This window comes from Gracilinanus agilis, chromosome 2, assembly GCF_016433145.1.
Source record: "Gracilinanus agilis isolate LMUSP501 chromosome 2, AgileGrace, whole genome shotgun sequence".
NCBI classification, from domain to species: Eukaryota; Metazoa; Chordata; class Mammalia; order Didelphimorphia; family Didelphidae; genus Gracilinanus; species Gracilinanus agilis.
Genome location: NC_058131.1, coordinates 342,705,025 through 342,731,962, shown reverse-complemented (window position 1 = coordinate 342,731,962; position 26,938 = coordinate 342,705,025). Strand labels below are relative to the sequence as shown.

Genomic DNA, 26,938 nt, shown 5'->3' with positions numbered 1-26,938 from the left:
ATCTTAGACCATTTAGTATCCTGTCCTCTCCCTATGAATTATTCTTCTGGTTGCTATAATAGTGAATATTATAATAGTGTATAGAGTTCACTACAGGGAATTATACATAGCATTTCTCCACCTAGTAATACAGATAATTAGATCTTATTTATGCCCTTAAAGAGTCAAACTTAAAAGACTATGAGTTTTCTTTCTTTTCCCTCTGTTTCTTATTTACCTTTTCATCATCTTTCTCTTGATATCTGTGGTTGAGTGTCAAACTTTCCAATTAGTCCCGGTCTCTTTTGTGCAAAAACTTGGAATTCTTCAATTTTGTTGAATGCCCATACTTTCCCCTGAAAGTATATGGTTAGTTTCGCTGGGTAGTTTATTCGTGGCTGAAGGCCCAGCTCTCTTGCCTTTCTGAATATTGTATTCCACGCCTTGCGTTCTTTTAGTGTTGAGGCTGCCAGATCCTGTGTGATCCTTATTGGTGCTCCTTGATATTTGAATTGTCTCTTTCTGGCTTCTTGTATGATTTTTTCTTTGACTCGAAAGCTCTTCAATTTCGCTATTATATTTCTGGGTGTTGACTTTTCTGGGTCCAGTTTAGAGGGTGTTCTATGGATCCTTTCAATGTCTATATTGCCCTCTTGTTGTAGAACTTCAGGGCAATTTTGCTGAATAATTTCTTTGAGTATGGAGTCCATGTTTTTATTAATTTCTGCCTTTTCTGGAATACCAATGATTCTCAAGTTATCTCTTCTAGACCGGTTTTCTTGGTCTGTCACTCTCTCCTTGAGATATTTCATGTTTCCTTCTATTTTATCAGTCTTTTGACTTTGTTTTATTTGTTCTTGTTGTCTTGAGAGATCATTGGTTTCTAAATGTTCGATTCTAGCCTTTAAGGATTGGTTTTCCTTTTCAATCTGGTCATTTTTGGTCTTCAGTTGTCTTGTCTCACTTTCCAATTGCGAAATTCTGCCTTTTAAACTGTTATTTTCTTGCCAGATTTCTTCCATCTTCCTCAGCATTTCATTTTTAAACTCTTCCATAACTTGTGACCAGCTTTCATTTTTTTGGGGAGGTTTGGATTTTTGTTTTCCCTCCTCTGTTGTCTGGATTTTCTCTGTGTAGAAGTTGTCCAGTGGTCCAGAGTTTCTCTTGATGGTCCTTTTCTTCTGGACTTCCTTATTGCTGGCCATTGTTAGCCCCGCCCCTTTTCCGCTTTGTCTTTGCACTCCGGGTCTGCCTGGGCCTTGCAAGCTTGGGTGGGGGGGGGCCCTCCGGTCTCCTTGTCCTCGGTGTCAGGCCTCCTAGTAGTTCCCGGTCTGCCCCTCTGCCCGAGGTTCCTTCAGCAGTCTTTGGGGCTGCTTCCACTGCCCGGCTGGGTCTGCACCAGGTCCTCTCTGGAGGTCCAAGCCTGGGCTGGAGATCGTTATTCAAGCCTAGGGCACTGCCTTTGCCTGCGCTGCTGCTCTTAGGGCCCTGCTTTCACCCCAGCAGAAGGTAGTGAAAGTCCGTGGGCTGGAGATCTTTATTCGCACCTGAGGCGATGCCTTCAGAGCTTGGGAAAGGCCGAGTTTCAGGGGCCTTTGTCCTGGCTGGAGGCGGTGCCTTCACCCACGTGGGCGCTCAGGGAGAGTCCCGGCCACCTGGGGTCCCTTGTCTTGCAGCGCACAGGTACGGGCTCAGGGGCTGCCAGTGATTTTCTGGTTGCCCCAGTCCTGTTTACCGGCTTGTGCGGTGTGGGGGGTGGGGGAGGGGCTTCTTCCTCTCGTGTTTTAGTGTGAACTGTTTCACCCCTTTAAAGTGTGGAAATGCCCCGATTCTGCGTACCTTCAATGCTGCGCCCTGTTGTGGGGTTCCTTCGTTCCTCTGGACTCGTTTTTATTTCCCCTTGAGGGGTTCTGTGTGGTTCGGTCAGGAGAGATCGAGCAGCTGCTCCTTACTCTGCCGCCATCTTAACCGGAAGTCCCTATAATATGTTTTTAATGTGTGATAAGTTTCACTAAAATTCTTTTTTTTCTTCCTCCTTTTTCTTTTTTATTAACAATGGTTTTGAGGAGAAGAGTAGGAGAAAGTAGGTAGGGGTCAGATGCAGCAAGAAATGTGATATAAAAACATTAGTAAAAAAAATCATTTTTAAAAAGAATAATTTCAAATCAAAATCCAGAATTGTTGGAGCAATTCACAACTCTGCCAACTATGTATTGGTATGTCTCTATCCCCATGAGTCCTTCAATGTTAATTGTTGCCATTTTTTTAACCTTGTACAATTTGCATGCAGAAAGAGGAAACTTCAGTTTTAAATTGCAAGTTATTAGTGATTCTTAGACATAAGAACATGTTTTTCATGTGATTATTTGTAGTTTGCAGATCTTTTGAAAATGTTTATATTCTTTGACCACTTACCTACTAGGATATGGTCCTTTTTGATATATATTTGAGGCAATTCTTTGTAAATTTTGGTTGTTATTAGTTATATTTGAGTCAGATATTTTTCCTTCTGTGCCGTTTTTCTTCTAATTCCATCCTGTTGTGTTTATGCAAGAACTTTAAAAAATTTTATGTAGACAAAATTATCTTTTATAATGTATAATCTAATCACTTCTTATTTGGTCACTCCTTAGACTTGGATGTGAAAGCTGCATGATCTTGTTCTCTCCCAATTTTCTTTTATGGTGTGACCTAATTTTGTGTACTAATTTTGAACTTAATGTGTTATATAGTAAAAGATCCTAAGTTCTGCCAGATTTTTCTAACTTTCCCAGCAGTTTTTGTCAAAAAGAGGCCTTCCAATAATTTATGTCCTTGATTTTATCAAATGTTAGACTTCTTTTTGTCATTCCTTCTCTTTCTGCATACCTCATCTATTCCATTGCCTGGCTGTTAGTTTTTCAGTTAATACCAATAACTATAAGATGCGACTAGTAATATCTATCTTGAACAGATGTTGTGATGATCAAATTAGATAATATATGAAAGTGATTTGATAACAAAAATGTATAAGGACTAAGTACTAGAGCATAAGCTTCTATGGAATGTTTTAAAACATTAAGAGTAAAATAAGTTTAAACAGATTTCAGATCTTTTCTGTTTTTACTATTTTTACAAAGATTTCTTCACTATTGACATTTCTTTCAAGCTATAGCTAGTGATCTCTGACTGTGCCTCTTGGACATATGTATAGAATGAATTGGACATAGACCAGCTTCTCATCTCCTCCACACAGAAGTTCTCACACACATGCTGGCAGAGGGACTTCAGATAGCAAACTCTAATAATAACTCCTGTTATAATCTCTTAGGAGGTCAAGATTTCAAACCATAAAAAATATAAAACATTTAGTACAACTGTCAGATACACATTTCACATTTTTTTCTTGACTTCGTGTCAAAAAAAATTTCTAGTCCATATCCCTTAGGCCAGTACTTAAGATCATCCCCCAGTTATAGGTCATCCATGCCAATACACAAACTCCCCTTATCATTAGTAAACTTGCAACCAATGGATCTTGACTCTTCAACCTTTCAAACTCATAAGGCTGCCTTGAAAACTGAACATGTCCATCTCAAGGTTGTGATTTTTTTTTTTTTTTTTTTTGCAGTATGTGAGGAGGAGAGAGTGAGGCAGATGACAGAAATAACGCAAGACTGGGGTTTGAAAAAGGATGAATGATGGTGGAGCAAGGGCATTTTAAAATAAAGGACATTGTTGAATTTGATTGGTTCACTCTTGGGTCAAGATTAGAAAAGGCAGAAAGGGAAGTCAGTGCAAGGGTCATGGCTTGAAAAAGTACAAGGAGGTGGAAGGATCAGAAGCAGCAATGTTGACAAAGAATAGGTTTAGGAGGGAAATGTGAAAGAAATATGATAGAAGGGTTGTGATCAGGTAGAGGAATATCAGAATTTTTAATCAAGAAAGTAGAATACTTGTGGATGATGATGAGAAGTAAGGAATGACTAACTAGTCTCTGCCTAAAGTCTTTCACTGTCACTGTTGTCTATCTAACAATCAGTACCACCTTTATCATTATACTCCCCATCTCAAAAATGTTGTGGTTTCCCATAATTTATAGAATAAACTCTAGTCTTTAGCTTTGTATTTCAGGCCCTTCACAGTCTGTCCCTACCCCTACCTAGCCTTTATTTACAAATTAATCTCCTACTCCTTGCCTGCAGGAACCCATGAGCCCTAATGTGGCCAACGGTACTCCCAAGTGTAACCCAACCAGATTAAAATGTTATAGGTAAATATTTAATAAAATAAATAAAAATATAATAAAGCATTAGTTAATATTGTATTTTCAGTAGTGGCCTGCAGAGATTCTTATGTAGATTTTAGTAGTCCCCATTTCTAATTGAGTTTGACAGCATTGGTCTACTCTAAACTATTGAAATAGCCTCCTAATAATAGGTCTTTTTTCCTTAAGTCTTTCCTATCTCTAGTCAAACTCTACATAGTTTCCCAATCTAATATTGCTGAGGCACAAATCTGTATATGTCAGTTCCCTGTTCGGCTAACTTCAGTAGTTCCCTGTTACTTCTAGGATCAAATACAAATGCCCTTATTTGGCATTTAAAATCCTTTAACAATCTGGCTCTCACCTAACCTCCTCCCGGGCTTATTATCCATTATTTCCCTTACCACTCTATGGTCCAATCAAGATGATAAAATTCTAACTTTCATGCAACATTCTATGTATAGGCTATCCCTCATAGCTAGAAATCATTCTTTCAAATCCCATTAATTGAGGAATAGCTGAACATGTTATATATTAATGTGATCGAATGATATTGGACTGTAAGAATGAAGGGAATAGTTTCAGAAAAACCTGAGAAAAGACGTGTATGAACTAATACAGTAAAGTTAGTAGAACGAGAAGAACAATTTATAAAATAATAGCAACATTCTAAGAACAATCAACTCTGAAAGTCTTGGTGACTCTGATGAACCCAATGACCAACCACAATTTCAAAAGACTAATAGTGAAAAATGCTACCCACTTCTTGCTGCCCACCCCTTTGTTAGAGAACTGATGAACTCAGTGCAAATTGAAGCATATTTTCTTCTATATCTTTATTTCTTTTTGCTTTTTTTCTTGGAACTTTGCTAATGAAGAAATTTGTTTTGCATATCTATACATACTTATAACTTTTATTTATCTTGCCTTCTTGATGGGTGATGTGGTAGAGGGGAGAGGAAGAGAATTTAGAACTGAAAATAAGACAAAATTGAATTAAAAATTGAAAATAAAACCACCTCCTCCTCATGTGTGCCTCCTAGAAATCCTAGTTTCCATCAGAGCTTAACTGGAGTGCCACCTCCTCCTACATAAGACTTTTCCTGCAATAGAAACAATACTACCATTAGAAAGTTTATGAAAATTAACTGCTTTGTTGGTGCTACTTTCTCTTTTACTTTTCAGACTAAAGCACCATTCTTTACTATAGCCACTCCTCCCCTGTATGTTTTCTTGTCCACTTAGAATGTAAGCTCTTTGAAAGCAGAGACTGTCTCACTTTTGTATTTGTGTCCCCAACATGTAGTATAATATCTGACACATATCAAGTGTTTTAATAAACACTTTTTCATCCATTTGTTCATTTTCTAATCCCATCCACTCTCAAAAGATACCTTGGTGCCTTTGCCCACAATTACCATGGATTGATTTTATTTAAATTTTGCATATATTTACATATGTACATATTGTCTAACCCTGTAGAATATAAATCCCTTTAGGAGAGGCATTGTTTCATTTTTGTCTTTGTATCCTTAGTGCCTTGAATATAGTAAATATTTAATAAATACTTACTGTTTTATTGCTAGTCAATTTATTTGTCTCTGTTCTGAACCAACCATTTTAGGAAGATGCTTGGTTAGGTAGATGATCCATTATGATCATAAGATTTTAGAGCAGAAAGAAAACTCAGAAATCTTCTAATTTAATTCATTCATTCATTTTGAAAATGAAAAAATTGAGTCAGTCTAGTGAGCAGCTAGGTGACTGTGGATTGAGAGCCAGGCCTACACAAGGGAGGTGTCCTGGATTCGTATTTGACCTCATATACTTCCTAGCTTTGTAAAACTGGGCAAGTCACTTAACCCCATTGCCTCACTCTTACCTGCCTTGAAAGTATCAGTTTTAAGGGTTTAAGAAAAAGTCAGTCAACAAGTTTTAATTAAATGCTCAACATATGCCAGGCAAAGTGCTAGGAATGCAAATTACAAGCCAAAAAGAAAAATAAAACATTGGTTAATTCTATTGGAAGATGACAATATACTAAAAACAAAATGGAGGGGAAAGGTAGGTATCTATTACATGGGCATGATGGAGAAATCTGGAATGCAACTTGATGACGTAAAAGGATTACTTCTTAATACTACTCTAGTAATAAGTGGTGGACCTAGAATTCATAACCATGCTTTCGAACTCTAAATGGCAGTGTTCATTCTACTGTATCATGCCAATGTGTTCTTTCTAGTAGGAAAGGTCTTTAGAGAATGTTCAATAGCATTCCTTTATCTAATGTTTATTAGTTTTTAGTCAACAAGTTCTTCCTTATATATATTTTATTCCCTTACACTGTAGCTTAAGTCCGTTTTTTGTGTTTACTCGATGGGAATATCTTTAGTGGACATAGAAAACATCTGCATTATAATCATAATTGAAGAGTTTATTAAAGTCATCTGTAGGCTTTGTCTAAGCAAAATCATTCCAATTCCCTTAGCCAGGCCTTGTAAATCTTATTTTCTGACCCTTTAATCATCTTGGTGGCTCTCCTCAGAAAGTATATCAAAGCCTCAATTTCAATGTCTCTTGTTCTAGTTTGATCTGTTCTGCCAAATAATGAAGAAGAAATGCAATTGTTTTAAGTAACCAGTTTCTGTATCCTGTCAGAACATTTTTAAGCTGGATTCAATCAGCAAACTTTCTCTTATCCTGGGACCCAATTACAATAGTTTGATCATGGTAAATTGAGTACAAATAATACAAATGTTGACTAGAAATGCAATTTTATTTAAATCACAGAAATATCAGTGTACTAAATGAGAAAATTGCTGCTATTTTTACTAGCTTTCTAATTGAAGTAGATGTTACTACATTAGGAAGAGGCATCTATCATCAGAGGTAGTAATCTGGTACTTATATCCACTTTGCTCTTGCTCCAAGGGTCTAGTAGTATTAAAAAAAAAGCAAAACAAATTTACTTTGTTATCCAAAATTGTACCAGACAACAAATGCAAAATATATGCAGGACAAAACAAGTAGGACAGAAAAATAAAAATGAAAGTCTCTGTCCTCCAGGAGCTTACATTCTTTTGGTGGAAACAACATGTCCATATACAAGTATAGTATGTACAAAATAAATGTTGAGTCATTTTGAGGGGAAACACTAGCAGCTGGGGGAATCTAGAAGGCTTTGTATGGGAGGTAGTATTTATTCTGAACTTAGAAGGAAACTATATTAGGAAGATGAGGTGAAGAGAAAAAGCATTCCAAGCATGGAGTACAGCCTGTGCAGAGGCACACAGTTGGGAAATGGAATGTCATATTGAGGAATACCAAGAAGGACAGTTCGGCCAGGCCCTAGAGCACCTGAAGGGTGGCAATAATAGATTGTAAGCCTAGAATGGTGGTTTGGAACCATATTGTAATGGACTTTAAATGCCATCAGAAGAGCTTGTATTTTATTATAGAAGTTATAGGCAGCCGCTGAAGTTTATTGGGCAGGGGGATGACATAGACAGATTTGTACTTTAAGAACATCCCTTTGAAAGCTAGGCGGAGAATGGATTAAAGTGGGGAAGAAGCATTTAAGAAACCAACCCAGTACTCTAGGTGATAGGTGATGAGAGCCTGAACTAGGAGTGGTAGCTATGGAAGTAGAGAAAAAGAGTACTGAGGTGAGAGATCTGGAAGGAGGATCAACATGACTTTGCAATTAATTAATTACAGAGAGTGGAAGTATGGAGTCAAGAACAAAGTTGTGAACCTGGGTGTCTTGAAGAATGAATAGTGGTGCCTTCAGCAGATATAAGGAAATTTGGAGGAGGGGTGAGCTTGAGAGAAAAGATAATGTGGTCTGTTTTGAATATATTGAATTTGAAATGTCTATGGGATATCCATATGGGCAATTTGGGGGTTTATAGCTCAGGAGACAGATGACGGCTTGATATATAGAACTGAAAGTCATTTTGATAAAGTTGATAATTCAACTCATAGATGAAGTACCCAAGGCATAGCATTGAGATAGATAGATAGATAGATAGATAGATAGATAGATAGATAGATAGATAGATAGATAGATAGATAGATAGATAGTTAAAAGACAGGATATGGACAGTAATCTAGCAAAAGAGATAGAAGGAACACTTAGACTGCTTGAAGGAAAATCAAAAGAGAACATTATCATGAAAACCAAGGAGAGGAGAATATCTAGAAAGGGGGCATTAATGTCATTATATTAATGTGATCTTTTACTAAAAATCCTCTCCCAAAATAGGACATTTCTGTTATCCAGTTTGTAATGACAGGTAGATGGCTACCAAAGCCATACCATCTAAGAATTCTGAGTAAGAAGTAAAAGTTCATATTTGTGAATTGGCCTAGAACATAGTTTCTCACAACCTTTGACACTGTGTTCTCTGTTTAACTGAATTTGTATAATGGTTTGTAGTAGATAGAAAGTCTCCTGGGTTTTCGTCCTAGGTAAAGAGAGAGAATGAGAATGAAATGGGGACAGTTAGGATTTAGGAAGGTGATGTGATCCATTGCCCAAGTTCTGAAGATAAATAAATAAGCATATTCAAGTTTGAAAATGTATCTTTTTTTCATTGTTATAGACACCATCATTTTTGAAAGTTTAAAAACTGAGTGTACCAATCATGTATTGGAGAAAGATTGATATACAAAATAGTTCTTTTTCACTACAATGCTTCTCTCTGTCCCACTGTGAGCCATTATGTCCTTTGCAAGCTTTCAAAACCCAACTCAGTTTCTGAAGTTGCTCCCACCCATCCCTATTTGCTTTTCTATTCAGTGCCCACTCATCACTTAAACCTCTAATGTAAATGTCATCCTGAAAAATTTAATATGGAATAGAATTATGCTGACCAAATTTGTTCATTCATTGTATACTATAAAATCACAAGTAAAAGTATTTTGGTCCAAGATATTAAACCAAACTAAATAACAACCAACAATTTTCTGATAACATACTAATGCTATTTAAAATTTATTTAATACCTATTTAATGCTATACCTATCAAACTACCAAAAAACTTTTTTTACTGAATTAGAAGAAACTATAACAAAGTTCATTTGGAAGAACAAAAGACCAAGAATATCAAGGGAAATAATGAAAAAAATATGAAGGAAGGTGGCCTAGCAGTACCAGATCTTAAACTGTACTATAAAGCAGAGGTCATTAAAACAATATGGTACTGGCGAAGAGACAGAAGGGAGGATCGGTGGAATTCACTAGGGGTAAGGGACCTCAGCAAGACAGTTTTCGATAAACCCAAAGAACCCAGTTTTGGGGACAAAAACCCACCATTTGACAAAAACTGCTGGGAAAATCAGAAAACAATTTGGGAGAGATTGGGCCTAGATCAACATCTCACACCCTATACCAAGATAAACTCAGAATGGGTGAATGACTTGAATATAAAGAAGGAAACTATAAGTAAATTAGGTTAGCACAGAATAGTATACTTGTCAGGTCTATGGGAAGGAAAAGATTTTAAAACCAAGCAAGAGTTAGAAAAAAATCACAAAATGTAAAATAAATAATTTTGACTACATTAAACTAAAAAGGTTTTGTACAGACAGAACCAATGCTACCAAAATTAGAAGGGAAACAACAAACTGGGAAAAATCTTTATAACAAAAAACTCAGATAAAGATCTAATTACTCAAATATACAAGGAGCTAAGTCAATTGTACAAAAAAATCAAGCCATCTCCCAATTGATAAATGGGCAAAGGACATAAATAGGCAATTCTCAGATAAAGAAATAAAAACTATCAATAATCACATGAGAAAGTGTTCTAAATCTCTAATAATTAGAGAAATGCAAATCAAAACAACTCGTGAGGTATCACCTCACACCTAGCAGATTGGCTAAAACGACAAGGGAGAGTAATGAATGCTGGAGGGGATGTGGCAAAATAGGGACATTAATGCATTGCTGGTGGAGTTGTGGACTGATCCAACCATTCTGGATGGCAATTTGGAACTATGCTCAAAGGGCTTTAAAAGACTATCTGCCTTTTGATCCAGCCATAGCACTGCTTGGATTATACTCCAAAGAGATAATAAGGAAAAAGACTTGTACAAAAATATTTATAGCCTCTCTCTTTGTGGTGGCAAAAAATTGGAAAATGAGAGAATGTCCTTCGATTGGGGAATGGCTGAACAAATTGTAGTATCTGTTGGTGATGGAATACTATTGTGCTCAAAGGAATAAAGAACTGGAGGAATTCCATGTGAACTGGAATGACCTCCAGGAATTGATGCAGAGTGAAAGGAGCAGATCCAGAAGAACATTGTACACAGACACTGATATACTGTGGTACAATCGAACATAAAGGGCTTCTCTACTAGCAGCAATGCAAGAATCCAGGACAAGGCTGAGGGACTTATGAGAAAGAAAACTAGCCACATTCAGAGCAAGAACTGTTGGAGGAGAAACAGAGAAGAAAAACAACTGCTTGAACACATGGGCTGATGAGGATATTATTGGGGATGTAGATACTAAACGATAACTCTAGTCCAGTGGTTCCCAAACTTTTTTGGCCTACTGCCCCCTTTCCAGAAAAAATATTAGCGCCCCCTGGAAATTATGAAACTATTTATTGAACTCAGAATAGAATGTAATACAAAAAAAAAAGTGTGGCCATCACCACTTCCCTGGATCACTGCAGCACCCACCAGGGGGAAGTAGCGCCCACTTTGGGAATCACTGCTCTAATCCAACTATAAATAATATGGAATTAGGTCTTGATCAATGAAACATGTAAAACCCAGTGGAATTGTGTGTTGGCTAAGGCAGATGGGGGGCGGTGGTTGGGAGAGAGGGGAAAAACATCAAATATGTAACTAGGGAGAAATATTCAAAATAAAAATTTTTTAAATAAAAAAAATAAAATTTAAGTTGATCAATATGAACACTCAAACTAATACTGTCTAGAACATGTAAAAGAAAAGAAACCCCAAGCAAAATACCCTTAGCAATGTTCAGAAGAGCTATGGAGTAACCAGTAGGATCTCTACTGACTTCTCATTATAATTTTATTTGGGACTGATCAACAGGAGGTTGGACTCTGTGTAAATCAACACTTGGAAATTTTAGAACCATGCGATAAGAGGTATTATTCCAGCAAATTACCACTACATTCATTTACCACAATTGTTTATCCATTCCCCAATTAACAGGTATCCTGCTTTGTTTTCAGTTCTTTGATATTATAAAATGTGCTGATATAACTATTTAGGTGTACATGTGACTTCTCTATCTTTGACTTGACTGAGGTATATGCCTGGCAATGAGATCTCTCAGAAAAGGCAAATATTTTAGTCATTTTCTTGGCATTGTCCTGAAGACACGTAAGACAAATATCTCACTAGATATTTGTAAAAATGTCAGGAGAACAAATCAACTAATTCTTTGTTACTCTAGAAGGAAGAATTAACAGAGAAGAAGTTATAGGGAGTTAGATTTGAGGGGGACATCAAAAAAGAAATTTAGCAGCTAGAGCTGTTTAGGAAAATAAAATGCAGGTACTTGACCTCCAACAGGTATACAATCTCCCTAACATTTCCTGGTCCCATGCATGTTGTGTCCTACTTTGTTGCCTTTTCTTCTCCAGACTCAAAGGCATTTGCTCACTTTCTCCCCTTCATTGCTTACATCATCTGATTTCATCTGGGTTTATCTCCAGTGTCCATGATAGAACAGGCTGCATAGTCTTTCAAATTCTTCCTTTCCTCTTCTGTCCCTAAGCAAGTACAAAAGCCTATTTGTGGTTTTCTAGGGCTTTTTGTTGCTAATAATTACAAGGAAAGAAACAAGTTAAGCATAACAAACATCAGAGAAGTTACAAGATAGAAATCTCAAAAGTCTATAATAATATATAACATTATTATTATCTTGGGAAGAACAGACCAGGAATTTTTCATGCCTTACACAAAGGAAGGGAACAAAGTGATTTTTGGAAAAAGTTGCCCAGATATTGTGATTGAATTTGGAAGAAAAAAAATACATTATAGAACTTTTTAAATATACAGGATACAGTAAAGGAAAAGGTACCAAGAAAAATAATTCTCTCATTTTTCCAATGAGTGATAATGGATTAACTCTCAAAAGAGAGACCAACCATTATTTTACTTCAAGCTATAAGTTACTGTAAGTTTACTTTACTATAAGCTTGAAAATTTCTCCCTTCTGATTAAAAGGTACTTTGTTGTTATTAAGTCATTTTCAGAGTTGTCCTACTGTTTGTGACCCCATTTAAGGTTTTCTTGGCAAAGACACTAAAATGGTTTACCATTTCCTTCTCTAGCCCATTTGACAGATGAAGAAACTGAGGTAAACAGGGTTAAGTGACTTGCCTGGGGTCACACAACTAGACACAGGAGCTCCTGTTTGAACTCAGGAAGATAGGTCTTTCTGACTCCAAGCCCAGTACTTTTATCCACTGCTGCTAAATAAAAGATATAGGATCTCTGTTGTGTTATAGAAGTAGTCTTCAGATTTATACGTACTTTCTCATCTCCCACAATATCCTTTTGCAATCTGACTTGGTGACTGTTAACCCAAGTGACTGAAGGAAAATTTCTTCTCTGGGAAGTTCTGTAGTTTAATGGGAAGATCTGGAGTCATAGATTCAAAAGATCTGTGTTTGGCACTACCCACCAATATTTAACACTTATTCATCCTCTAGTTCTAGGCAAGTCATTCAGCTTCCATGGCACTTAATTTTTCTTATTTGTAAAATTAGAGAAATTATACTTAAAACCTTACAGGCTTGTTTTTAGAAAAATGCTTTGTAAACCTTAAAATGATGAAGAAATTATTACTGTATATTTCTTCCTATTTACTATGCTATGACTTGGGACTTTTGTCCCATCTCTTATTTTTTGTTTCTCCACTGCTAGACATCCTTTCTCTTAATCTCAGAAACCTGATGAGTCTTGTTTATACTCACAATGACCCTGTTCAGTGCTCCACACTTTGTGTACCCAAAAGTAGCCACCATTAACCACCTATGTGCTCTTTTGTCCAGATAGTATAGTGGATGGAATGCTGGACTTGGAGAGAGGAAGACCAAGTTTAAATCCTACCTTAGACACACTAGCAATGTAACCTTGGGTAATATCACTTAATCTCTCTCAGGTTCTTTCCTCATCTGTAAGATGGGGCTAATAATAGCATCTACTTCATAGGATTGTAGTGGAGATCAATTGAGACAATATATGTAAAGTACTTTGTAAACCTTAAAAGGTTATACAAATATTAGCAGCTATTATTATCTTACCTCTTAGAATCTAAGTGAAAAAAGAAAAGTCTACAGGGAAAATTTTTTTCATCATTCTCCCATCTATTTAATGTAGTTGCTAACAGTTATAATTCTGGGAAAAGCTCATAAAAATGATTTTTTTGTTATTTAACTATAATATTTTACTTTTTTCTCAACTACATGAAACAATTTTTAGCTTTTTTTTAAAGTTTGAGCCAAATTCTCACCCACCCTTTTCCCCTCTCTCCCCTCCCATTTCCCTGAGACAACAAGCAATCTGATGTAGATTTTACATGTGTAATAGTGTAAAACAGCTTTCCATATTATTAGTCATTTTGTGAAAGAATTCAAATGAAAGAAAAGTGAAGAAATGAAATGAAATATAGTATGTCTTGACCTGTACTCAGACTCCATCAGTTCTTTCTCTGAAGGTGAATGGAGTTTTTCATCTAGAGTTCTCGAGGGGGCATGGCTGGGTGGCTTGGTGGATTGAGAGCCAGGAATTAGAAACAGGAGGTCCTAGGTTCAAATCTGGCCTCAGACCCTTCCTAGCTGTGTGATCCTAGGCAAGTCACTTAACCCCCATTGCCTAGTCCTACTGCTCTTCTTGTATTGATTGATTCTAAGACAGAAGATAAGGGTTAGAAAAAAAAAAAGTCCTTGAGGATTGTCTTGGATTACTGTATTGCTAAGTATAGCTAAGTCTTTCATAAATGTTTATCATATAATATTGCTGTTACTGTGTATAATGTCCTCCTAGTTCTGTTCATTTCACTTTTCATCAGTTCATGTAGGTCTTTCCTAAATCATACTTCTTGCCATTTTTTATAGCACATTATAATTATATTACCACAATTTGTCCAGCCATTCCCCAATTAATGGACATTCCCTCAATTTCCAATTCTTTCCCACTACAAAAAGAGCAACTATAAATATTTTTGTACAAACAGGTCCTTTTCCTTTTTTAAAAATCTCTTTGGAGAAAGTAATAAATGTTGGAGGGGATGTGGCAAAATAGGGACATTAATGCATTGCTGGTGAAGTTGTGAATTGATCCAACCATTCTGGATGGCAATTTGGAACTATGCCCAAAGGGCTATAAAAGACTGTCTGCCCTTTGATCCAGCCGTACCACTGCTGGGTTTATACTCCAAAGAGATCATAGGGAAAAAGACTTGTACACAAATATTTATAGCCTTGCTCTCTGTGGTGGCAAAAAAATGGAAAATGAGGGAATGCCCTTCAGTTGGGGAATGTCGGGGCAAATTGTGGTATCTGTTGGTGATGGAATACTTTGTGCTCAAAGGAATAATGGACTGGAGGAATTCCATGTGAACTGGAATGACCTCCAGGAATTGATGTACAGTGAAAGAAGCAGAACCAGGAGTACATTGTACACAGAGACTGATACACTGTGGTACAATCGATCATAAAGGACTTCTCTACTAGCAGCAATGCAATGATCCAGAACAATTCTTTTTTTTTTTTTTAACCCTTACCTTCCGTCTTGGAGTCAATACTGTGTATTGGTTCCAAGGCAGAAGAGTGGTAAGGGCTAGACAATGGGGATTAAGTGACTTGCCCAGGGTCACACAGCTGGGAAGTGTCTGAGGCCAGACTTGAACCTAGGACCTCCCATCTCTAGGCCTGGCTCTCAATCCAGTGAGCCACCCAGCTGCCCCCAATCCAGAACAATTCTGAGGGACTTATCAGAAAGAACGCTATCCACATTCAGAGGAAGAACTGTGGGAGTAGAAACACAGGAGAAAAACAACTGCTTGAACACATGCATTGATGGGGATATGTAGATGCTAAACAATTACCCTAGTGCAACTATCAATAATATGGAAATAGGTCTTGATCAATGATACATGTAAAAACCCAGTGGAATTGTGCATCAGCTACAGGGGGAGGAAGGGTTGGGGGAGAGGGAAAGAACATGAATCATGTAACCATAGAAAAATATCCTTAAAAAATAATTTTTAATCTCTTTGGATATAGAACAAAAGGGTATATGCACTGTTTAAGCTCTCTGGGTATAGTTCTAAATCGTTCTCCAGAATGGTTGGATCATTTCACAACTCCACCAGCAATGCACTAGTGTCCCATTTTTGTCATATTCCCTATAGTATTTATCATTTTCCTTTTCTGCCATATTAGCTAATATGATAGGTGGTACCTCAGAGTTGGAAAACTTCTTGAAAGAATTCATTGAGGTTCATTTATTTTTCAGAACAACTTTCCATTCAGCTGTCTAGAGCTAATATCTTCTTGCTTCATTCACGACTAGAAAAGAAAATTAAGTCCAAAATCAGCAGGAAGCTATATTTTCCCTTGAAATTTTAAAATACAGATCATCATTGGCAATTTCTTCAGAAAAGTAAGAATTAATCTTCAACTTTAGCTCCCCTAATAACATTTGGCTAGAGTGTGTATTTTTCCTAAGTTTTGATAGATTCAAAGCTTAAAGAGAAAGAAATATGGAATGCTGAGCACCACTCTTTTAGATGAATAACAATTACCAGATGAACAAAACTATTAAGACTCATAATGCCATCCTTAGTGCAGAGATGGGAGTGGCCTTCATCCCCCAGATAACTACTCAGTTTGGTTTAGGCCAGGGGTCGGCAACCTTTTTGGCTGTGAGAGCCATAAACGCCACATTTTTTAAAATGTAATTTCGTGAGAGCCGTACAGTGCTCACAGTGTGCACTCCTGCAACAGTGCACACTTCTGTAACAGCGCCTGAAAAAAAATTGACTTTATGACTCCTGCAGAAAGAGCCATATGATGGCGACCCCTGGTTTAGGCCTATGATTACATTAATGTAAGGAATTCTTAGTGAGAAAACTCTCTAGCAAGATAATTCATCAATTGTTCTGTAATTGCTAGATTTAAATAATGGCTAGTCCTCCAATAGGGTAAGTGACTTGCCCAAGGTCACATAATTGGTATCTGGCAGAAGCAGCACTCTACCCCAAGTCTTCCTGAATTGTAGGCTAACTTCACCCACTGCTCCATGCTGATTCTTCTCTTGCCTTATAGGCTTGAAATTATCCCTTGGCAAAGTAGGAAATAGGCGATAGATTCAGGCAAAAAAACTGAGGATATGGGGGTAGAAAGAAAATTGGTAATTGAAATTGCTTACATCTCTTCCTTGCCTTCTCTAGAAATGTAACTCTCAGAAGTCCCCAACAACGAGAAACATTTTCTTCTTTTGTCTTTTTCTCATAAATTCATCCAGACTTAACTGGCAACAATGTTTTTCTGTTATAGACGAAAATACCTATTACATAGACCAGTGATGACAAACCCTTTAGAGCTGGAATGCCGGGCCACACCTCCAGACCAAGTGCCATGCCTGCTTCCTGCCCTCCCTGTGCTGTGTCCCTCCCCCCCCCAGTGACAGGCATGCCCTCTCTTATCCTACACAGGGGAGAGGGAAAGCCCATTGGCTTTTGGGCAGAGGGGTGGGGACATCATTAGCATGGTAGAGGGGGGGAAGAGGAGCAGCTCTGCCTGAGTCCCTCTGCCTTTCTAGTAACAAACTGGAGAGGTTTGGGGAGGTGGGGAGGGAGCTGGCTGAGTACCCATAGAGAGTGCTTTGCATGCCATCTTTGGCACCTTTGTCATAGGCTCACCATCACTGACATAGACTATCCCAGTGTCATAAGATCTATCAATTTACTAGGGGGGAGAAATAAAGGACTTTGAACAATGGGTTATAACTTGGTAGCTAAGTCCTGAGGAGTTGCCTGAGACATATAGAGAGGGTTAGTGCTTGCCCAGGGTCATATCACTAGTAAGGATTAGCTGAGGCCTTTGAATTTAGGCCTCCTGCTTCCCAAGTGTAACCCACTCCCTGCTTCAGTACATTGCCTCTCTGTGAAAAGTATTTTAAAATGACAACTGGTAGAAGAATTGTTCTATCATGGTTGCACTACAACTGTGTCCAGCTGGTTACAGAAACTTCCCAGTAAGACAATTGTGTCAGGTTTGGGCAAAGGTGCTGTGTCCTTTGTATTATCTATCAGTCATTGTTTGCTGAAGGAATAAAAGAATCTTTGTTTTACTTTTTTGTTTTATTAATTTGAGCTTAGTTCCTGACCAATGCTTTTGAATAAAAGTGTTTAATCTTTTTTTTAAACCATAGCAGTTAGTATGATAATATATTAGAAAGTTTTGAAGCCTTATTAAGGTTTTTTTCCCCTCATACCTTTTAATCTGATGAACTTGAAATCAGTTTGAACAAATTATAAACTGTAGTTGGGATTAGATATTTTCTTGTCAGCTTCAGATTGTGCTTCTACTTATTTGATGCTTCTGCCAGGTGTCCTAGATAAAGGACTGCTTTTTTAGTTTCCTTCTTTATCCATACCAAGTTGACTTTCACATTTCAAAATTTGCGCCCTACTTCCAGGTATTTCCTAAACAGGCAAGCAGTAGCAAGGAAAGAATTGAAAAGATGTATCAGAACTCAAGGAATGTTAATAGAGTTTGGGTGGGAGATAACTTTGGGCCTCTTTGTTGCTTCAGTAGTTCTCCATGAGCGTTTTATGTGACATTTATATGGCACTTTATATATAGCGATTCTCAGCAATTAATAAAAACAAATCACTTTGTGTAGCTTTATGGTTTACATAGGACTTAATATGCATGGCCTCATTTGAATCTCATAATGATTCTTTGTGGTAGGTAATACAGATAGTATTCCTGTCTTATATGGAAACATGCTCAGAGAGGTCAAGTGACTTTCCTTTGGTTACATAGCTGGTAAGTGTTGGGAAATGAACCTCTGACTTTCCTACTCCCAAGTTCAGAACTCTGTCTATTATGCCATGCAAGAATTTCCGGATTAACCCTTCAAGGTCATCAAAAGCTCCTTGAAGATAATGGGACTCTCTTTTATGGTATTTTTCAATGCCGTGTTCCAAAATTTAATTTATGGTACTGAGGCAGGGATTCAACAAATATAACCAGAAAACATGAAACTGCAGATTTTTTTAATTGCCTTTAAAAAAGAGATAATATTACAGGTTGAGTTCCTTTCATCAATTTTGTGAAATTGAAACTACCCTATTTTATTATCTTGGCATCCTGCTTTAACCAGACTCTCTGGGTAGGTCAGAAGCTCTCAGTCTGAATGATATGCCCACAAGCAGTCAATTGCTTGGATCCAACAAGATGGCAGATGTCATTCCTAAGCACTGTCTTCCTGTCTTTGCCACTATTCATGCTTAATTCTGCAGTAGCTTTATGTTGCCTCCTCTCCTTTTTCTTCCTATAAAAGAACTACCTCCTAACTTTGGTTCTTTGACTCCATTACTCATTTAAATTTCCCCAAATTTATTTTGGTTAGCTATATAGTATTTGTAATGGGGTTTAGGATTTTTTTTTTGCTTTTTTAATGAAGGAAATGGGGAAGGGAGATGAGGGAGAGAAATTGAATTGATTTTTTAAAAGAAATTTCCCTGGGGACCTATCTCTGCTTTTATAATGAGAGTCTGAGGGAAGAGAATTCAATGTATGAAATTTGCTTTTGCCATCTTTCCATTAGTGCATTAATTGCACATATTGAGGGATTTTCTTTTGTATCTTTTAACAGCATCTTCTCACACCAGTGGTCAATAACAAAGTAATGATAATTTATGATAGAAATTAGTGATTATTTCTCAGGTCAATTTCCCTATATTCTCCTCTCTGCTAATTTATTCCTTCTCTCTCTGCGCTAGGTGATGCAGTGGATAGAGCACTGGGCCTGGAGTCAGGAAGACCTGAGTTCCAATCCAGCCTCAAACACTTCATAGCTGTGTGACTGAGCAAGTCACTTAACCTCTGCTGCCTCAATTTCCTCAACTGTAAAATGGGGATAATACTAGCACCCTCCTCACAGGGTTGTTGCAAGGATCAAATGAGATAATATTTGTAAAGCACTTAGCACAGTACCTGGCACATAATAGGTGCTTAATAAATGATTGTGTCCTCGCTCTCTCACTGCAATTTCATCTGGTTTCATATCTTTAACTATTTATTTGATGCAGATAACTTCTAAATACTTTTCTCAGGTCTTGACCTTGCTGTTGAGTTCCTGACATCGATACTTCCTCTTGAGTATTGAAAACAAACTACCCAACTAACACTTCAAAATCACCATGTTTAAAACCATACTTTAAAAATTGGACTTCTCTTTCCTGCACAAACATCTCTTCTCACACTCCCCTTCTCCTATCTTTGTTAATTATATCACCTGGCATCCAGGTTCAAATCCTCATTCATCTTTGATTCATTTATTTTCTCCCCCCACAGTTAAAATCCATTCAATAACAAAATCATTTTGATTCTACTTTTATTGATCATAGCTTTCTTTTTTTATTCCCTTTGTATAATCTCTTGCCCAGAATATTTTGATAGCATTCTTACTAGTCTTCATGACTCCAGTCTAGTTTCCCCATCATATACTCTCTCTCTCCTGTGTTCTGTTTTCCCTAATGCACAGCTCTGCTTATACCACTCCTGTCCTCAAAAAGATTACACCACTTACAGAATAAAGACTTTTAAAAATTATTTTCAGCATGTGGAACTTTGAGGAGTCTTCTTCTAATCATGAATGACTCAAGGACTGCTGATATGTAGTAACAAGGAATTTTCTGGTTGGGTTTGGAACCAGAAAGACCAAAGACAGAGCTGGAACTGAATTTGTATCCAAAGGGATCAATACTCCCCTCTCTCAGCCCTTTTTTCTCTTCCCTCTTCTCTGGCATCTTGCAAGTTAGGAGACAGCTACTGCAGGAGAAACAATGGTCCCTGTCACTCACCTTGCCACCATGTGTCCATGAAAGCATGGCTTCTCTGTTCCTGTTGTGTTTCTTCTTTCCTGATCTTAGGTAAGAGTTTCCTGAGATGGGAGTACCGTTGCAATCAATGAGACTGGGAGATCCATCAAAGCCACCTGAGGTCCCACCAACAACTGGGATCCTGGAGCCGTTGGCAGTAGCAGCTGTGTCTGGTGAGGAGCTAGCATAGCAATCAGGTGACCCACGTGACTTTGAGCTGAGACACTGCATCATCCTACAAGGAGCTAACCCCATTAGGCAAGGGAGCAACTCATCCATCAGTGATGCCATACCCAGAACCAAATTTGATGGGGATTTTGAGAGGAGAGAAAAGGATTCTTCCTCTTGTTTAGGAATTGTAAGGTACCCATCAGCCCCACAGCATTTCCTTCATGTGAATCTCCATACCTTTATGCTTCAGGTTTGAGTTCACTCACCCCAAGGACTGAGTTTGTAAAGGGGAAAGAGTACACTGTAGTTTGGAGGGTATTTTTGTAACATCTGTTGTTATATCTTGTCAGTAAATATCCTTTTGTAAAAGCGAATTGGTGTTAAATGATTAATCTATGTTGGAAGAAATACACCAGCTGATGAGGGGCTTATGGACCATCAATAGTATTAGAAACTTTAAGCCCTCCAGTTACCCTTAGAATCCTGAGAGAAGAAGTAGACTGCTACCCTCTGGGAACCCAGCTTGCTATGAGAGTTGGGGTTGAGAGGGAGGGTGAGCCCAGTTGGATGACTTGGATGGATCTACCAATCTCACTGGTCAAAAGAAGGTCCCCATCTCTACATATTCACCTAAGTACAGGAAAGAAGAAACACAAGAACTGAGGCACTATGCTTTCACAGACCCTCAGGTGGGAAATGACCCCTCCTCCAGCCAGCAGCTGCCATAATGCTCCTCTTTATTCAAAAGACTGTAAGAAAGAGGAACCTCCCCCCTCAAAAAAGGGCAGATGGAGGAGATCCTTTTATATGCAAATTCATGTCTAGCCCTGTCATCAGCCCTTCTGACATCAAGGGCAATCAAAAAATCTTGTCAGCACATAGCACTAGCCCTCAGTCACTGGTTGGGGGACTCTCCAAAGTTCTATGTGTTGAACTAAAACAAGACAAGGAATATCACAAACTCTGAGAACTGGGCTATTATTGACCTGTCCCCCATTCCATGTGGGATGAGAGAGAATAAGGAGTCAAAATTTTGATTTTAAGTTTTTTAACTTAGGTGACTTGAAGGAAAGTGGTGCCCCAACAAGAAATAGGGAAGTTTGGAAGAGGGTTAGTTTTAGTGGGAAAGTCCTGTTTTGGACATTAAGCTTGAGATACCTATGAGACATCCAGTTCAAAATGCACAGTAGGAATTTGGTAAAGGAGCACAGGAGCAAGACTTAGAGTAGGATTTGTGTGTATGTGTGTATTCCCCCATAGAACTGTAACATTCTTGAGGACTTTTGTTTTTGTCTCTCTATCCCCCAGTATCTAGCATGGTATCTGGTAGATAGTAGGCACTTAATAAGTACTTAATGATTAAATGGTTTATTTCTCAATCTTTATACACATTTCTTTATATACTTGCTGCCACTTTTAGGCCTCTTCCTTCATCTGTAAATTAAGAGAGTTTGGATCTCTAAGGTTACTCCCTAGAGGCCCAAGTGGATGTTGGTCTCTCTTACTCTTGTACACAAGATGGCCATAACATGTTATTTTAAAATGGCAACTGGAGGCAAATCGCAAAGCACTTGAAATGCTAATCTTCATATTTATGCATCTTATGCCATATTAAATTGTTATTGGAGTTATCAAAGTAATTAGAATTAGGAAGAAAATTGTTGGATAAGATTGGTGTAAAGTATTTTTACCCAAACTCAATTCAGGTTGAATGTACCAGTAAAATATCTTATTAGTGGGGAAAAAAATAAAAATAAAATGGCAACTGGACTGTAAATCCTTCTGTGTGAGGATCCTTCCTGGCCTATGTTCATGCTCATGACTTCTGCGAGCACTCTATTAGTAATAATTTTAGTGTTGCCGTTGCCTTCTCCAGACATTGTCTTCCTTGAACTTTATGCTGTAAGTGCCTTTCCTGAAACTAAATATAAGCTTCTTAATTTAAAGAACTGGTTTTCCCCTCATTCTCTTCCTAGCAATGATAAATTCTTTGTCCCACAATTTATAGCCAGAAGTTAAATTAAAATATGGAAAATCCATCTGATAAATATATACTTTCATACTTGCCTAACATCTTGTGTAATGTTAGAGTTTTATTGCCTATTTTATGTGGTCTTGTGTTTGGGGGATTATGTAAGAAAACTCACATGCAAAGACCAGTTGGAAAGGCTAAATTTTTTTAATTTTTTGAAAGAATATAATTGATTTGCAAGAAATATTAGAAAAGCAAAGAATATAGAAGAATAGGATAGAAATAAGCTCTTTTAGTTTTGCCCTTTTCATCTGGATCACATTGGCAACTCCATCATTGTGGCTAGCTGTGGCAGACAGTTTTTGTCTTGGGGAAATAGGAGATGAGACATAAAATTTCCAGTGCAGCCTTTTAAATAATATCTCACCAGCCCAAGATGGGCTTGTGCTCAAAAGAAAAGAAAAGCTCAATTTAGGCCTTTAACAGGATATTTTCTGGGTTAAATAGTTATTGTCATTTGTAAAAAGAGTTTTAGTCAAACTCAACCAGCCAAATTACGCGATAAGAAGAACAGTCTCTAGATTGTTTGTTCATCTCACATGTGGTTTAGCTTAAGTAACTTGATATATTCTTTCACAGGATAATAGTACCTGACTTGTTCAGCATCAGTAAGGAACATGGTCTGAATATGTGGATTTTCCAGACAACTAAAGCTTAATCACTAGGGACCAGAACTTTTACTTTTGATGGAAATATCTCTAAAAACATTTGCAGTGGGGCTATAAAATAATACAGGCAATCTCAAAAGTTTAAGTATAGCTGTAAGCTGTTAAAGCATAGTAGCTATTAATGCTTTAAACTACACTAAGACATTTGGCAAATGTTCCATATGAATGTAGTCATACTTGCATATTTAAATAAACATGCTAGAACTTATACATTACAAATAAAGATTGTTCTTTTAAGTCATTCTCTTGGTAAGCAATATCTTTGTTATAGCAATCTTGTTTTTCATAGGTCTAAAGCGAGAGTTCTTAGCCTAGGGCCCCATGAACTTGCCTTTTTTTTTTTTTTTTTTAATTTTTTTTTAAACCCTTAACTTCTGTGTATTGGCTCCTAGGTGGAAGAGCGGTAAGGGTGGGCAATGGGGGTCAAGTGACTTGCCCAGGGTCACACAGCTGGGAAGTGTCTGAGGCCGGATTTGAACCTAGGACCTCCCGTCTTCTAGGCCTGGCTCTCAATCCACTGAGCTACCCAGCTGCCCCAATGAACTTGCCTTCTTAAAAAAAATATTTTGATAACAAAATAATTGCCTTCCTTTGTAATCCTATGTATTTTATTTGATGCATTTTAAATCCTTCTTCCAATGGTCTACAAGGTCACCCGATGGCCAAAAGTATCCCTGACTAAGGATCTGTGCTCTAAACTCTTTTAGAAATTGCCTTCAGCATCAGATTATGAGCCATGAAGGAAATTAATCTTGTTATTTTATAGCAATGCTACCTTTTAAAAATTATATTTATTGCTAAACTTGATCACCTAGCTTATTTGCTGGTCTTGGCTCTGAGTGACCTGACTGTTTCCAAAACCAAACTCTAAATTCAACTATGAAAATTTATTACCATTGAGAATTGTTGTTGGGAGTGTTTTAAATGCTAGTTTTGGAATAATGACTATTCCAATAATGACTATTCTCAATGGAAATCTCCCAAGATGTTTTGATCAATGGCAGCATCATTTGAATGAGGGTACAATGTACACTCTGTAATTATTTTGAAGAATCATTATCATTTGAATATCCACATTTATAGGATTGTAAATTAAATGTAGAAGTGACCCTCAAAGTTATCTCGTCCAACTCCCCAACTTTTCAGATGAAGAAAATCAACTGTATCGCCTTTATACCCATACTTTGTATATACACCACACTCCACACTTCCCTCCTTTAGTAAAAATAATTCTGAACATAATTTAATCATTTCTTAGTGACTTAGGGCCATCATTATAAGCTACTTTTATACTATATTAAAATAGGGGTTCTCTCAGGCTTATCAGGAGTAGTGTTTAAGACTTAGCTTGTTCGTAAATTCATTTCCCTAGATTGTTCTCTTGTTCGTAGGATCATAAATTTAGGCGTGGAAAGGAACTTGGAGGTAACTTGCTCATTTTACATATGAAACTGAGGTGGGGAGAGGTGAAGTGGTTTGTTTGACTCCTATCCAGTGACTCAAATCCAGCCCTTTTCTACTATACTACTGTACTGTACTTGGTGATGCTGCCATCTCCTTGCTTGTGTGGCCTTGATTATTTTCTGTCATTTTCCTGCCCCTGCTATCCATTGTCCTCTTGCCACCTCCCCCTTCTTGCCCTCAGCCTTGTTGTTACCTTTACTCAGAAGTGCACGTAAAGTTGGTCCCCCAAGGAGATAGAAGATGCACATAAAGATAACCCAGAGAAATCAGAAACAAATTCTTGTGTTTATCCAAGAAGAGAAATAGTGGCTATATAACTGTGCCATGAAATAAAAAATACTATGGGTTTTGTGAAACTGGGATTTATTTCTGGGTTTACATCTGTTCAAAAGGCATTAAGGTTCAGGAAGTCTAAACACTGGATAAGTGGTATCAGTTATAACTGCTATTCAGTATATATCCCACTCAGTAACTGGGGAAAAACTTGAAGATAAATGTATGCCAAAGGAAAAGGGTTACATAAGATATATAAATTCAAGTTCAGGCTAGATTTTTTTTTAAACCCTTACCTTCCATCTTGGAGTCAATACTGTGTATTGGCTCCAAGGCAGAAGAGGTGGTAAGGGCTAGGCAGTGGGAGTCAAGTGACTTGCCCAGGGTCACACGGCTGGGAAGTGTCTGAGGCCAGATTTGAACCTAGGACCTCCTGTCTCTAGGCCTGGCTCTCAATCCACTGAGCTACCCAGCTGCCCCCCAGGCTAGATTTTTAAAAAGTAAAGTTAAAATTCCTAGTAAAATAGTGAAAGGGTAGCCCCTTATAGATTCTTCAGATGATCCTTCATCATATAAATAAGTCATTCAATCCAAGTAAATAAATATTTATTGAATGCTTACCATGTGCTATATTTTTTCAAGAAGATTCCTCCAGTTGTTAGTGTCCTCCCTAACTTTGTGTTTCTATTTGTTTTATATGTAATTTGTTTTACCTATCTGAGAAAATGTTGAATCCCCTCAGTAGAATGTAAGCCCCTGAGAAGGAGAGACTGCCTCATTTTTGTTTCCCCAGTTCTAGCACATAGTAGTCACTTAATAAATATTCATTGCTGGAGCAGTGAGGTAGTTCAGTAGATAGAGTGCCAGGCCTGGAGACTGTAGGTCCTGGTTTTAAATCTAGCCTCAGATACTTCCCAGCTTTGAAACCCTGATCAAGTCATTTAATCCTTATACTGCCTTGGTATTAATTCAAAGATAAAAGATAAGGGTTTAAAAATAAATGAATAGGGGCAGCTGGGTAGCTCAGTGGAGTTAGAGCCAGGCCTAGAGACAGGAGGTCCTAGGTTCAAACCCAGCCTCAGCCACTTCCCAGCTGTGTGACCCTGGGCAAGTCACTTGACCCCCATTGCCCACCCTTACCACTCTTCCACGTATGAGACAATACACCGAAGTTAAGGGTCTAAAAAAAATAAATGAATGAATGAATGAATACTCAGTGTTTGGGAAGAAATGCTGCCATGCATCATTGTGCATTTGGCACATACCTCTAGGAATTAAATCATTATCTTTCAACTATAGGTATCTTTCAGTGTAAAAATGACTAAGATCTGAATAAAAGACTTTATAAATTAGACATGCAGCATGATTTCAAACTGGCAGGTAAGAGAATAATAAATAACTTGTCAAAGATTATTTGATTACCACTAGCCATCTTGCCCCCCTAGTCATTGGGACTCCCTTGATATTGTGGCCTTTCTATTCTGAGGTTTCTTCTTATTCTCTTACATGGGAAGAATATTCTAAGAAAAGACAGGCAAAAAAAAAACCATGTATTTGATCTAAATTTTTGAGCCAGAATTAGATTAGGATCTTTTATTCCTATGCTGAGCATAGGTACTTGATATTTGGAGAATGTTTTCCCTGGGTTGCTTCAAGCAACGTATGTATAACATGAAAGTCATTCAAGTCAAATGAACTGAAATGTTAGATTTCTAGGTTATTCTGATGTATATTGTGCTGACGCAACTAAAAGCCACAGAACAACAGGTTTCGAGCTGAAAGAGGCCTTAGAGATTGTCTAGTCCTCTCATTTTACAGATGAAGAAATGAGAGGTCAAGTAACTGGTACGTGGCGACTCAAAGAATAAACGGCAGGACTGGGATATGAATACAAGTCCTCTGACTCTAGAGTCAGGCCTTCTCCTAACTGCATTCTACAGTCTTAGTAGAACCCTCATATCCAAATTGCTGCTTGACTAACTTCCTTTGAA

The 26,938-nt window shown here is 37.6% G+C and overlaps 1 protein-coding gene across 4 annotated transcripts in view; it reads left to right on the top strand.

Annotated features, from left to right (window-relative positions):
• ZHX3 (zinc fingers and homeoboxes 3) overlaps window positions 1-26,938 on the top strand; it is a 102,179-nt gene that overhangs the window by 66,926 nt on the left and 8,315 nt on the right. For all 4 annotated transcript variants that reach the window (XM_044664326.1, XM_044664327.1, XM_044664324.1 and 1 more), the window contains one exon: window positions 20,391-20,512. The gene's annotated coding sequence lies outside the window, so the exon portion shown is untranslated. The remainder of the gene's footprint in view (window positions 1-20,390; window positions 20,513-26,938) is intronic.